This window comes from Berghia stephanieae, chromosome 1, assembly GCF_034508935.2.
Source record: "Berghia stephanieae isolate SIO BIC M18660-M18661 chromosome 1, UCSD_Bste_1.3, whole genome shotgun sequence".
In the NCBI taxonomy this organism is placed as follows: domain Eukaryota; kingdom Metazoa; phylum Mollusca; class Gastropoda; order Nudibranchia; family Aeolidiidae; genus Berghia; species Berghia stephanieae.
In genome coordinates this window covers 110550517-110560573 of record NC_088360.1, presented here as the reverse complement: position 1 = coordinate 110560573, position 10057 = coordinate 110550517, and positions in this window count along the sequence as shown.

The window sequence follows — 10057 nt, the reverse complement described above, 5'->3', positions numbered from 1 at the left end:
TGTGGAATGACTATAATGTTTTGTACCTGTATGTCGTACACCCCCCCCCCCCCCCCCCCCTTTTTTTTTTTTTTAATACCATAATATCAAAGTAGGCTAGTACATCCTTTAAAAATTGATACACACTGGGTTGTACAATACATCCGACTGAAAAGCATTGCGCTCGTGCAAAGCAGTGCTGTCTTTGTCCGGGAATTCGTCTCGTTATATGTATATTGCAGGAGATATTTTTCATCAGTCGGCCGTTGATAAGCGTTATATTATACAATCATTTATTTTTTATGACAACACAGAAAGAGAGAAGGACTAAGAGAGAAAAGGGGAATTAGAGAGGAAGAGAAATATGAAAGAGAGAAAAGGTAAAGAGGGGGGGGGGGAGAGAAAGAGGGAGACAGTGAAAGAGAGAGAGAGAGAGAGAGAGAGAGAGAGAGAGAGAGAAAGGGGGGGGGGGGGGGGGGGGGGGGGGGGGGAGAGAGAAGGTGTGTGAGAGAGAGAGATGACCACTTATATTATCTTACAGATGGTTTATAATATCAGTTTTTAAAGTCATGGTTTTATACCTGATTTAATATAGATAGTATGCAGATGACGTCACTCAGGCCTTTGTTATTGTTTTTGCCATCCGCGTTTGTGAGTTGTTCTCACTAAACTGTATCAACCAGACTATAAAAGTTCATGGTTACACAGAGTTTGTGTGTTGGTCCGTTATACTTCCGGGTGGCAATGTTGTGAACTCCTTAGCCAAGCGCATTCTATCTATAAAGCCTTTAAAAAAGTGATGAACAAGAATGAATATAACAGCTTCCCAAAAACAAATACGGAACTTTTCGGGCTCAAAACTCTTCTTCAGCCAATAACACACATAGTAAAAACATTAAAACTTCATTTAGAATCCAGACAGACTGCAAAGCAGTATTTAACACGTCTTGTCTCCAAGTAATAGGATCTTATACTGTGTAAAAGCCATTACAACTGTTTCAAGGAAATGTCTTCACAAAGGCCTTGGTGTTGAAACGGAATTAAAAAATAATCAAAGTAAAATCGTTCTATTGGTTACACGACTCTCAGGGTCAATCAATGTTTCATCAGAGCCTCTTTGCCTTTCTCATAATAGTGTCAACCACTAAAACATTTCAGTCACAGCTCTTCCTTCCCCCCTCCAAGACTCCAAGTGGATTCTACTCGCAATGAAGTTGTCTGTGGACTTAAATATTGATGGATGGAAAACGTCTCCTAAGTACTTCTTGAGTTGGAGTTGTAATAAATAAATACATGGCTCTTAGACTGCTGTTTTTGTCCGGATTCTTTCCTTTTGTTTTATTTCTTCTTTTGTCTTTGTTCCAGGATTGATTTGTAAGTCGAATCTGTGTCGTCTTCTTGTGCTTTGGTAACATGACTGGTTTGTCTCGACCTTAAAATCTGGGTTCCGTTTCGAGCACCTGTCTCAGCACCTGGTGTCAGGGAATTGAAAATGTATTTGACTTATATTTTCCGCTTCTTGCCATAGACTTTATATGGTGTAATCTTTATTTTAAAAATAAATGTTTGCATGAGCACCTAAAAGACTTATTTTTTTGTTTTATTCCTAACGTGTACATTGGTTACAAGTGTATTGCGCGTAGAGTATATTAATAACAAAAATATATTCGCAAACACATACACACACACATGCGCGCACACACACACACACACACACACTCACACAAACAAAAAGACACAGACACACAATGAGAGAGTGATTGAGCGTCTGTGTGTTTGTATGTGTGCGTTTGTGTGTGTGTGTGTGTGTTTATGAGAGAGAGAGAGAGAGAGAGAGAGAGAGAGAGAGAGAGAGGAGGGGGGGGGGGAGGAGTATAATCTTAGATATGATAATTTAAGATAAGACATTCACACCAGCAATTTTGGTCTTTTAAAAAAGTTCGATCGCCAATAAGATCCTATGAACGATTTACATCTCGCAACGCTGAAATACTTACGGTAAAGAAAATCTAAAGCGATGTTGGTAGGATTTAGAAATTGAATATTTGAATATAGTGAAATTTTATGTGATTTGGGAAGACAATTTAGAACAACTACGTCTGACATTAGAGGATGAAAAGTTTTCAAATCTATTATCAAAGCACCCTTTTCAATGATAACTGAATTATTCCAATGAAGCATTTCCGTTTTAAAGTATATCTGAAATATATGGAAATAGGTGCTATCTTTAGATATCGAATAAAAAACAGTAAAAATACAAAGTCTTGAAAGAGTAACAGGAAATCATAGTAAAAGAAAAAGTAAGGAGAGATTATTCGAGAAAGGGAGAGGGGCGGCCGGGGGGGGGGGGGGTGGAGGGAGATAGATGGATTGAAGGATGGATAGATAGATAGGTAGTTAGATAGATTGGAAGGTGAATGGATAGATAGATAGATAGATAGATAGATAGATAGATAGATATAGATAGATAGATAGATAGATAGATAGATAGATAGATAGATAGATAGATAGATAGATAGATAGATAGATAGATAGATAGATAGATAGATAGATATAGATAGATAGATAGATAGATAGATAGATAGATAGATAGATAGATAGATAGATAGATAGATAGATAGATAGAAAGGTAGATCATAAAACAAGCCCAGACTATTCTGTAAAATATAGACCATTAATCTATTTTGGTGTTACTTACCGTTCCTTCTGGATCTTGCTCTTTGATTGGTGATTATTATACCCTCTCTATATCCTGTATGAACTGAGTATTCCACCTAGGGGAGAATGAAAGAGAGAAAATTAAGAGACTAAAGCCTTTTCCTGTCTCAATGGTTTCCGTAAAAGACAAAGAGCTCTCGGTGCAGAGGAATTAAATTGTCGTTTCAAAAAAGAAAATTGTGCTAAGTTCACGGGGAAAAGATGGAGAGAGCTGGTGTAAGAACGCGGAGTTGAAAGTGTACTTGATTTTTGGGGGTGAAAAGAACAACTCAGGCGGAAGGATTGCACTATGTGAGTTATTGGAAAAATGATGAGGAAAAGGTTGTAAGGAGGGAGAGAGAGAGAGAGAGAGAGAGAGAGAGAGAGAGAGAGAGAGAGAGAGAGAGAGAGGGGGGGGGTGGATGGTCGCAGGAAAGATAAGAAAGGAAGAAAGCTCATGAGAGAATGAGGAATAGGAAGAGAGAGAGAGAGAGAGAGAGAGAGAGAGAGAGAGAGAGAGAGAGAGGGGGGGGGGGGTGGATGGTCGCAGGAAAGATAAGAAAGGAAGAAAGCTCATGAGAGAATGAGGAATAGGAAGAGAGAGAGAGAGAGAGAGAGAGAGAGAGAGAGAGAAAGAGAGAGAAAGAGAGAGAGATAGAGAGTGAGAGAGAGAGAGAGAGAGAGGGGGGGGGAGGGAGGAGGGGGAAAGAAGGAAGAGGGATAGATTATCACAGGAAGACCGGTTAAAATGATTCTGCGAAAGAGCAAGTGAGTGAAAGAGAGTAGGAGAGAGAGAGAGAGAGAGAGAGAGAGAGAGAGAGAGAGATAGAGAGAGACAGAGAGAGAGAGAGTGGGAAGGGAGATTGACCTCGTAATTTTAGTTTCCTAGATCTCATAAAACCTCTCCATGTTAAATATAATGGAATTCAGAGACCCATTATTGGACGATGTGGTTTATATAAAAACCAAAATCATGTAAACAGTTTACTCCAGAACACTGAAAAAACTGCATTTTTAATATTTTGGCCAGAAAAACTTGTTCCTACTTCATATCGATCGATTATTATGACTCCTATTTTATTCCAAACTCTTAAACTGCCACAGTCTTGATTAACACGTATTTAAACATAATTTGGCCGGAAAACTCGTTTCCTCACCAAATTTTTAAATATGTGAATTTCCAGAATACGGCAGTTATAATCTGTTAAAAGCGAACTAGTTCTGGATCAAAGTCAGCGACTACTATAGATAGTATGCACTTGCCTTACACGCTCATAACATTGCCATTCGGAAGTATAACGGACCAACACCCAAAACTGTGTGTATCCATGAACGTTTAAACATAGTCGAGTTAATACAGTTCAGTGAGCATTACTCATAAACGCGGATGGCAAAAAACAATAACAAAGACCTGAGTGACGTCATCTTCGAACTATCTATAGATAGTATGCAGATGACGTCACTCAGGCCTTTGTTATTGTTTTTGCCATCCGCGTTTGTGAGTTGTTCTCACTAAACTGTATTAACCAGACTATAAAAGTTCATGGTTACACAGAATTTGTGTGTTGGTCCGTTATACTTCCGGATGGCAATGTTGTGAACTCCTTGGCCAAGCGCATTCTATCTATAGACTATACGAAGTGCTAACCTTTAACAGTTTTCGTGTTCAAGAGTTTCTGAGTTTCATTCAAACCAACAAGTTTCTGAAGTCAAATTTGTTTCTGGACAAATGTAGAAAAGCGTTTTGTCAACAAAAGATGGTTTACCTCTTCTAGTCAATGCCAGGTCCTTCCTTTTTATAATGCTCTCCATAGTAAACATTCACAATTCCCCCCTTTTTTATATCATTCCTTGCCAACCGGTTCCAGGCCACCCAGTTCAACTATGAAATAAAACAGACAAAATTGCGACAGGCATCGCGTCATAAAAAAGACATAAAAAAGCCGTTGCCTTTTTGTCCCCCATTAAAACACATTGTCACATGATGGACGTGCGATGGGAGAGACAGTGGAGTGAGCACCATTAGCAAGCATTTGATCTCTTTTACAATGACTAGTGAGGTGGAACTCGGAAAAATTTAATAATATGGTTTTGGTTTCCCTTTTCTTTTTTTTTATTCAGGACCTGATGGGCGCCAAGAATACTGTTATTAATCGCTGAGAGGAGAACGATGATGTGTGTGTATGCGTGTGTGCGTGTGTGTGTGTGTGCGCGCGTATACGTGTGTAGTGTTCGATTTTGTGTGTGAGATTGTATGTGAGAGAAAAAGAAACAAGGGGACAAAGACTGGAAGGGATAGAGGGCCAGAGAAAGAGGGGGGGGGGGGGGAGAGAGAGAGAGAGAGAGAGAGAGAGAGAGAGAGAGAGAGAGAGAGAGAGTGAGAGAGAGAGAGTCGGGTAGGGAGCGATAAAGATAATAGAGAAAGTGTAAAAAGAGAAATGTGTGTGTGTGTGTGTGGTGGGAGGAGGAGAGTAGTAGAGAGTGAGAGAGTAGAGAGAGAAAGGGGGGGGGGGTGGTGAGAAAAGACAAAAAGTGGAGGAATAGAGGGGAAGGAGAGAGAGGGAGTAGAGAGGAAGAGAGAGAGAGAGAGAGGTGAGGAGAAGGGAGGAGGAGGAGGGAGAAGAGAGAGAGGAGAGAGAGAGAGAGAGAGAGAGAGAGTGAGAGAGAGGAGAGAGAGAGAGGTGGATGAGAGGAGAGAAGGAGAGAGAGAGAGAAAAGAGAGAGAAGAGAAGAGAGAGAGAGAGAGAGAGAAGGAAGAAGAGAAGAGAGACAAGAGAAGAAGGGAAGGGAGAGAGGAAGAAGAAGAAGAAGAAGAGAGAGAGAAGAGGGAAGAGAAGAGAGAGAGAGAAGAAAGAAGAAGGAGGAAGAGAGGAAGAAGAAGAGAAGAAGAAGAAGAAAGAAGAAGAGAGAAGAAAGAAAGAAGAAGAAGAAGAAGAAGAAGAAGAAGAGAAGAAGAGAAGAAGAAGAAGAGAAGAGAGAAGAAGAAGAGAGAGAGAGAAGAAAGAAGAAGAAAAGAAAAGAAGAAGAAGAAGAAGAAGAGAGAAGAGAGAAGAGAAGAAGAAGAGAAAGAAGAAGAAGAGAGAGAAGAGAGAAGAAGAAGAGAGAAGAAGAGAAGAAGAGACAGGGGAGAATGAAGAGAGAGAGAGAGGAGAGAGAGAGAGAAGAGAGAGAGAAAGAGAGAGAGAGAGAGAGAGAGAGAGAGAGAGAGAGAGGAAGAGAAAAAAAAGTAAGCGAGAAGAGAGGATAAGGAGGAGTTGAAGTAGGACGGGGAATAGAAAGAAAGGAAGATAGGGATCAGATAGATGAACAGAGAGTCTAAATCTGAAGTGTGCCATGCACTAGGGGAATAATCACCATGTTCTCAAATGGTGTCATTAAAGAGCAGGCAATGGCCACCATTATTCACAGCACTTTCACTTTGTCGTCTAAATTATTCCATTTTAAATTAGCTTCACTGATATCATTTTCATTTCCGAAAGAAGCACAGAAACCATACACCATGATGCACACCAGCTCCCACCGCCTCTATTCCTTTTCTTACATTCTCTGTATCTCGCTCACCCCATCTCTCTCTCTCTCTCTCTCTCTCTCTCTCTCTCTCTCTCTCTCTCTCTCTCTCTCTCTCTCTCTCTCTCTCTCTCTCTCTCTCTCTCTCTCTCTCTCTCTCTCTCTCTCTCTCTCTCTCTTTCTCAACCTCTATTGATTTATTTCTCTTTCCTGCTTTCAAATCAATATTTGTAACTTATATAGCCATTCAGAGACTAAAAGTTGCTGCTGTCTGTATCTATATCATACTCACTACTTAATAAAGGAGGTCTCTTCAATATGTGAGCATATTGGAAACGGCAATGAACTGAAAATTTTCGCCCCAAATCGTTAATATATGCAATGAATGAATTTTTGAGATATGACCAAAAAAAATTAAATCTTCGTCGATCTTTCTAAGCGAAATGCAAGTATAAGCCAAAAAAAAAAAAAAAAAAAAAAAAAAAAAAAAAAAAAAAAAAAAAAAATTTAAAAAAAAAAAAAACAAAAAAAACGCCTTTAAATTTTCTTTAAAGGACATACGTCCCTAAAAGACTGGGAAGATATAATATGACTAGCATGTCAAAATAAACTAAATCAAAGTGTCTTTTCAATTATTGAATGTTATGTTTGATCACAATACATGAAACAATTATTTTCAAATACCTAAAAGCCTATGTTACATTTTTTTAAATTTTCAAAATAAGCCTAGACGTCTATACTTACTTTTAAACAACAAAACAAAACAAAACGTGACAACCCCCCCCCCCCCCCCCCCCCCCCCCCCCCCCAATTTTAGACGTAAAACAAATGCACAAAAATAAAACAAAAAGCAACAAGGCTGTGATAGATATTTAAGAATGACTCGACGTCTATATGTCATAGATTTTCATAGACGTTTTATTTGTTTAATATATTGAAAGCAAAATGATGGCAAGAGAAAATTATACCTTTTGTGAAGCTTAGCATCATTGCTAAAAGTTCTCCGACTTTTGAAACATAAAGCATTGCAAATCTGAATTATAGTGGGTATTTATGGGGCATCATTTTGGGAGAGAGAAAAATTAAAACCGTTTTAAAAAAACAGCAGTTTCTTTCACGCCCTCCCCTGGGAGTGGAATAATATTTTATTTTATGTTAGGTAACCCACTGAATAATTGAAAGACGCATAAATCATGTGAAGACAAGTTTCAATTTTCGCCGTTACTTTAATCCATGCTTTTAGTGTTAAAGAAATATTAAGCGGATATCAACTATTGCAATAGATGGGTGAATACGTGAGGACATTTAATTTACTTCGACGAGAGACGCTGAAGGGGCAGTAAACAAATACAAACATATTTGTAAAGCATCATACGAATTTGGAATGCTTCATTTATGACTCCAGCAAGCCATGGATACAAGATTTTCATTTTGTGTACAAGTCACCTTTTTGCACTTGTTTTCTTACAATTAAACACCACTAGTCAGTTACTTTATCATATCTCTGCCGAGTCAGGTCGTGATGTGTGAGGCAATGCCGTACCCAAGTAAGACAAACCTATGTCATAGTTTAGAGATCATAGCCACCTGTCTGGTCACTGATCACGCTCGACATCACCTGACCACTCAAAAACACGAGACAGGCATACAAACGCGCGCGCGCATATATACGCACACACAGCGGGAGGGGGGGGGGGGAGGGCGAGTCAGGAAGAGAAGAAGAAGAAGAAGAAGAAGAAGAAGAAGAAGAAGAAGAAGAAGAAGAAGAAGAAGAAGAAGAAGAAGAGGAAAAGAAGTATAGAAATAGCATCTAGCAAATCTGTATTTACTGCAGCAGGAGCTTTTGATGGTTTGAGACAACAATACTACAATGATCTTTAATCTCCAAGGGGAAATTTTCTTCAGGGTCAATTAAAAGGAAAGACTGGATTTTCCAGGCTTTAGCCGCAGTGTAACACCACAAGGTGAGATGACTTGCTCAAGGCTACAACGCACGGTAGAGAATCGAACTTGGTACCTTTTTGTTACGAAGCAAAAAGTGAACCGCTATTTCATGCTGCCCCCATCTATCGAGTCAAAAAAGATTCATCCACATTCGAATACTATCCCGAACCCTCCCAGCGGCTTCAGATTCTCTCTGTTCCGTTATTGCAACGAGTTCAAGTGGACGAAGCCGCCATAAGCCACTGATGCACGGCGGCTGTCATTAGACAGGTCATGTTGGCTGCCACCTGTCTCTTCTTACTAGTAGTTGTCTCGCGCCGGACATCCCGAAGCTTGATAATGGCTGCTATAACCGAGCCTCAACCATTAGACGTTGAATCACAGAGCTTGACAAGAGGAGATGGGACAATCACAATGCAATAGGATATGTTTTGTCATCTGATCAAAAACACTAAACTAAAAGTAAAACGGATTCCTAATAATTTAAATCGAAACACAAAAAAATAGCTAAAATCACGCAAGTCACGAAACAATAGAAATCTGAAAACCTGAATATTGTTCTGACGCCTTTGTCACTTAAAACCTGTCAGATCAGAAACTCTTTACATTGAAAATATCTGATGTATATTTTTCAGAAAGTTAAAACATAGTAAAGGATTATATGCTGATCGTTTTCAACATCAAAACAGGATGTTAGTTAAAATTGTCGGCTTTTAATGGATCGGAAATGAAAGCTCGATTAAATTTTAAAAATCAGACAAGCCTCTACTGAAGTATATTGACAGCAATCGGTGGATGTAAATAAAAACATATTTTCAAAACCTCTCAAATGTTATCTTACCATTTTCAGTGACTTGAAAATGAATGGCAAGTCCACAGTGATTTAAAACCACTGAGAGACGGAAAACTCCACAGCAAACGTCACTGCATTACTATCAAATGGATTGTGTCAATGAGACAGATGTGGATGTGACAAGAGTTTGAAAGAAGCTGTCGTGATGTTGTGTTTCTTAGAGAGTGACATTGTCAAATCTCTTACGCTTTATGTCACACGTCAGTCTCTTGGGAGATCGAAATGTTTTCAGAGTCCGCATTTTCTGCAAAGACGAAATTGAACAGAATATTTTTAGATCTGGATAAGAAAGAAAACAGATTGCTTGCTTTGACGTCGGCTTCTTTTGTTCTATGAGATTCTAACATGTGCGTGTGTGTATGTGTGTGTGTGTATGTGTGTGTGTGTGTGTGTGTGTTTAAGCAAAATAGAAAGAGAGAGTGGGAAGGGAGAAACATAAAAATTACATAAATACCATTAACGAATAGCACAAATTAGTCTGCTTTGACGTTGAAAAAAAAAAGAAATTTCCCTTGTTGTCTTGTCATCGAGCTCGACATTATAAGTCATTGTAAATTTATGATAGAGAGAAATCAGATATGAATAAAAAAGAAACCCTATTGAAAACAAATATACCGACAGAACAGAAGTACGTAGTGCTTTAATGTATCAAAAATAAATAGGGTCTGTCGTATCGAAAACAATTCTTTGATAGAATTCACTATCTGTCTGCTTTGATGGTATATATCAAACACTTTGGTGTCTGACTGGAATATCTGACTTCAGGGATTTGGAACAAAACAAGATAGGGGAAATGCGGACATTAATTTATAGCTATCATCTTTGATATTTTATATTCCAACCAAACAAGACGTTTTGGATCCTTTAACAGGCGTACAATGGCAATGTATTCGATGTATTTATAATACAAACTGAAATCAATATTATAGTATGAAGTACTTACAAAAAAATTTATATGGCGCAATATCCACTAAACGTGCTCCCTCGCCAACAATAGCACTAAACATGTTTGACGAGATATCAAGCTTGCAATACGAAATTATAATTATTTCTATAAAAAATAAAAACGCATTTTAC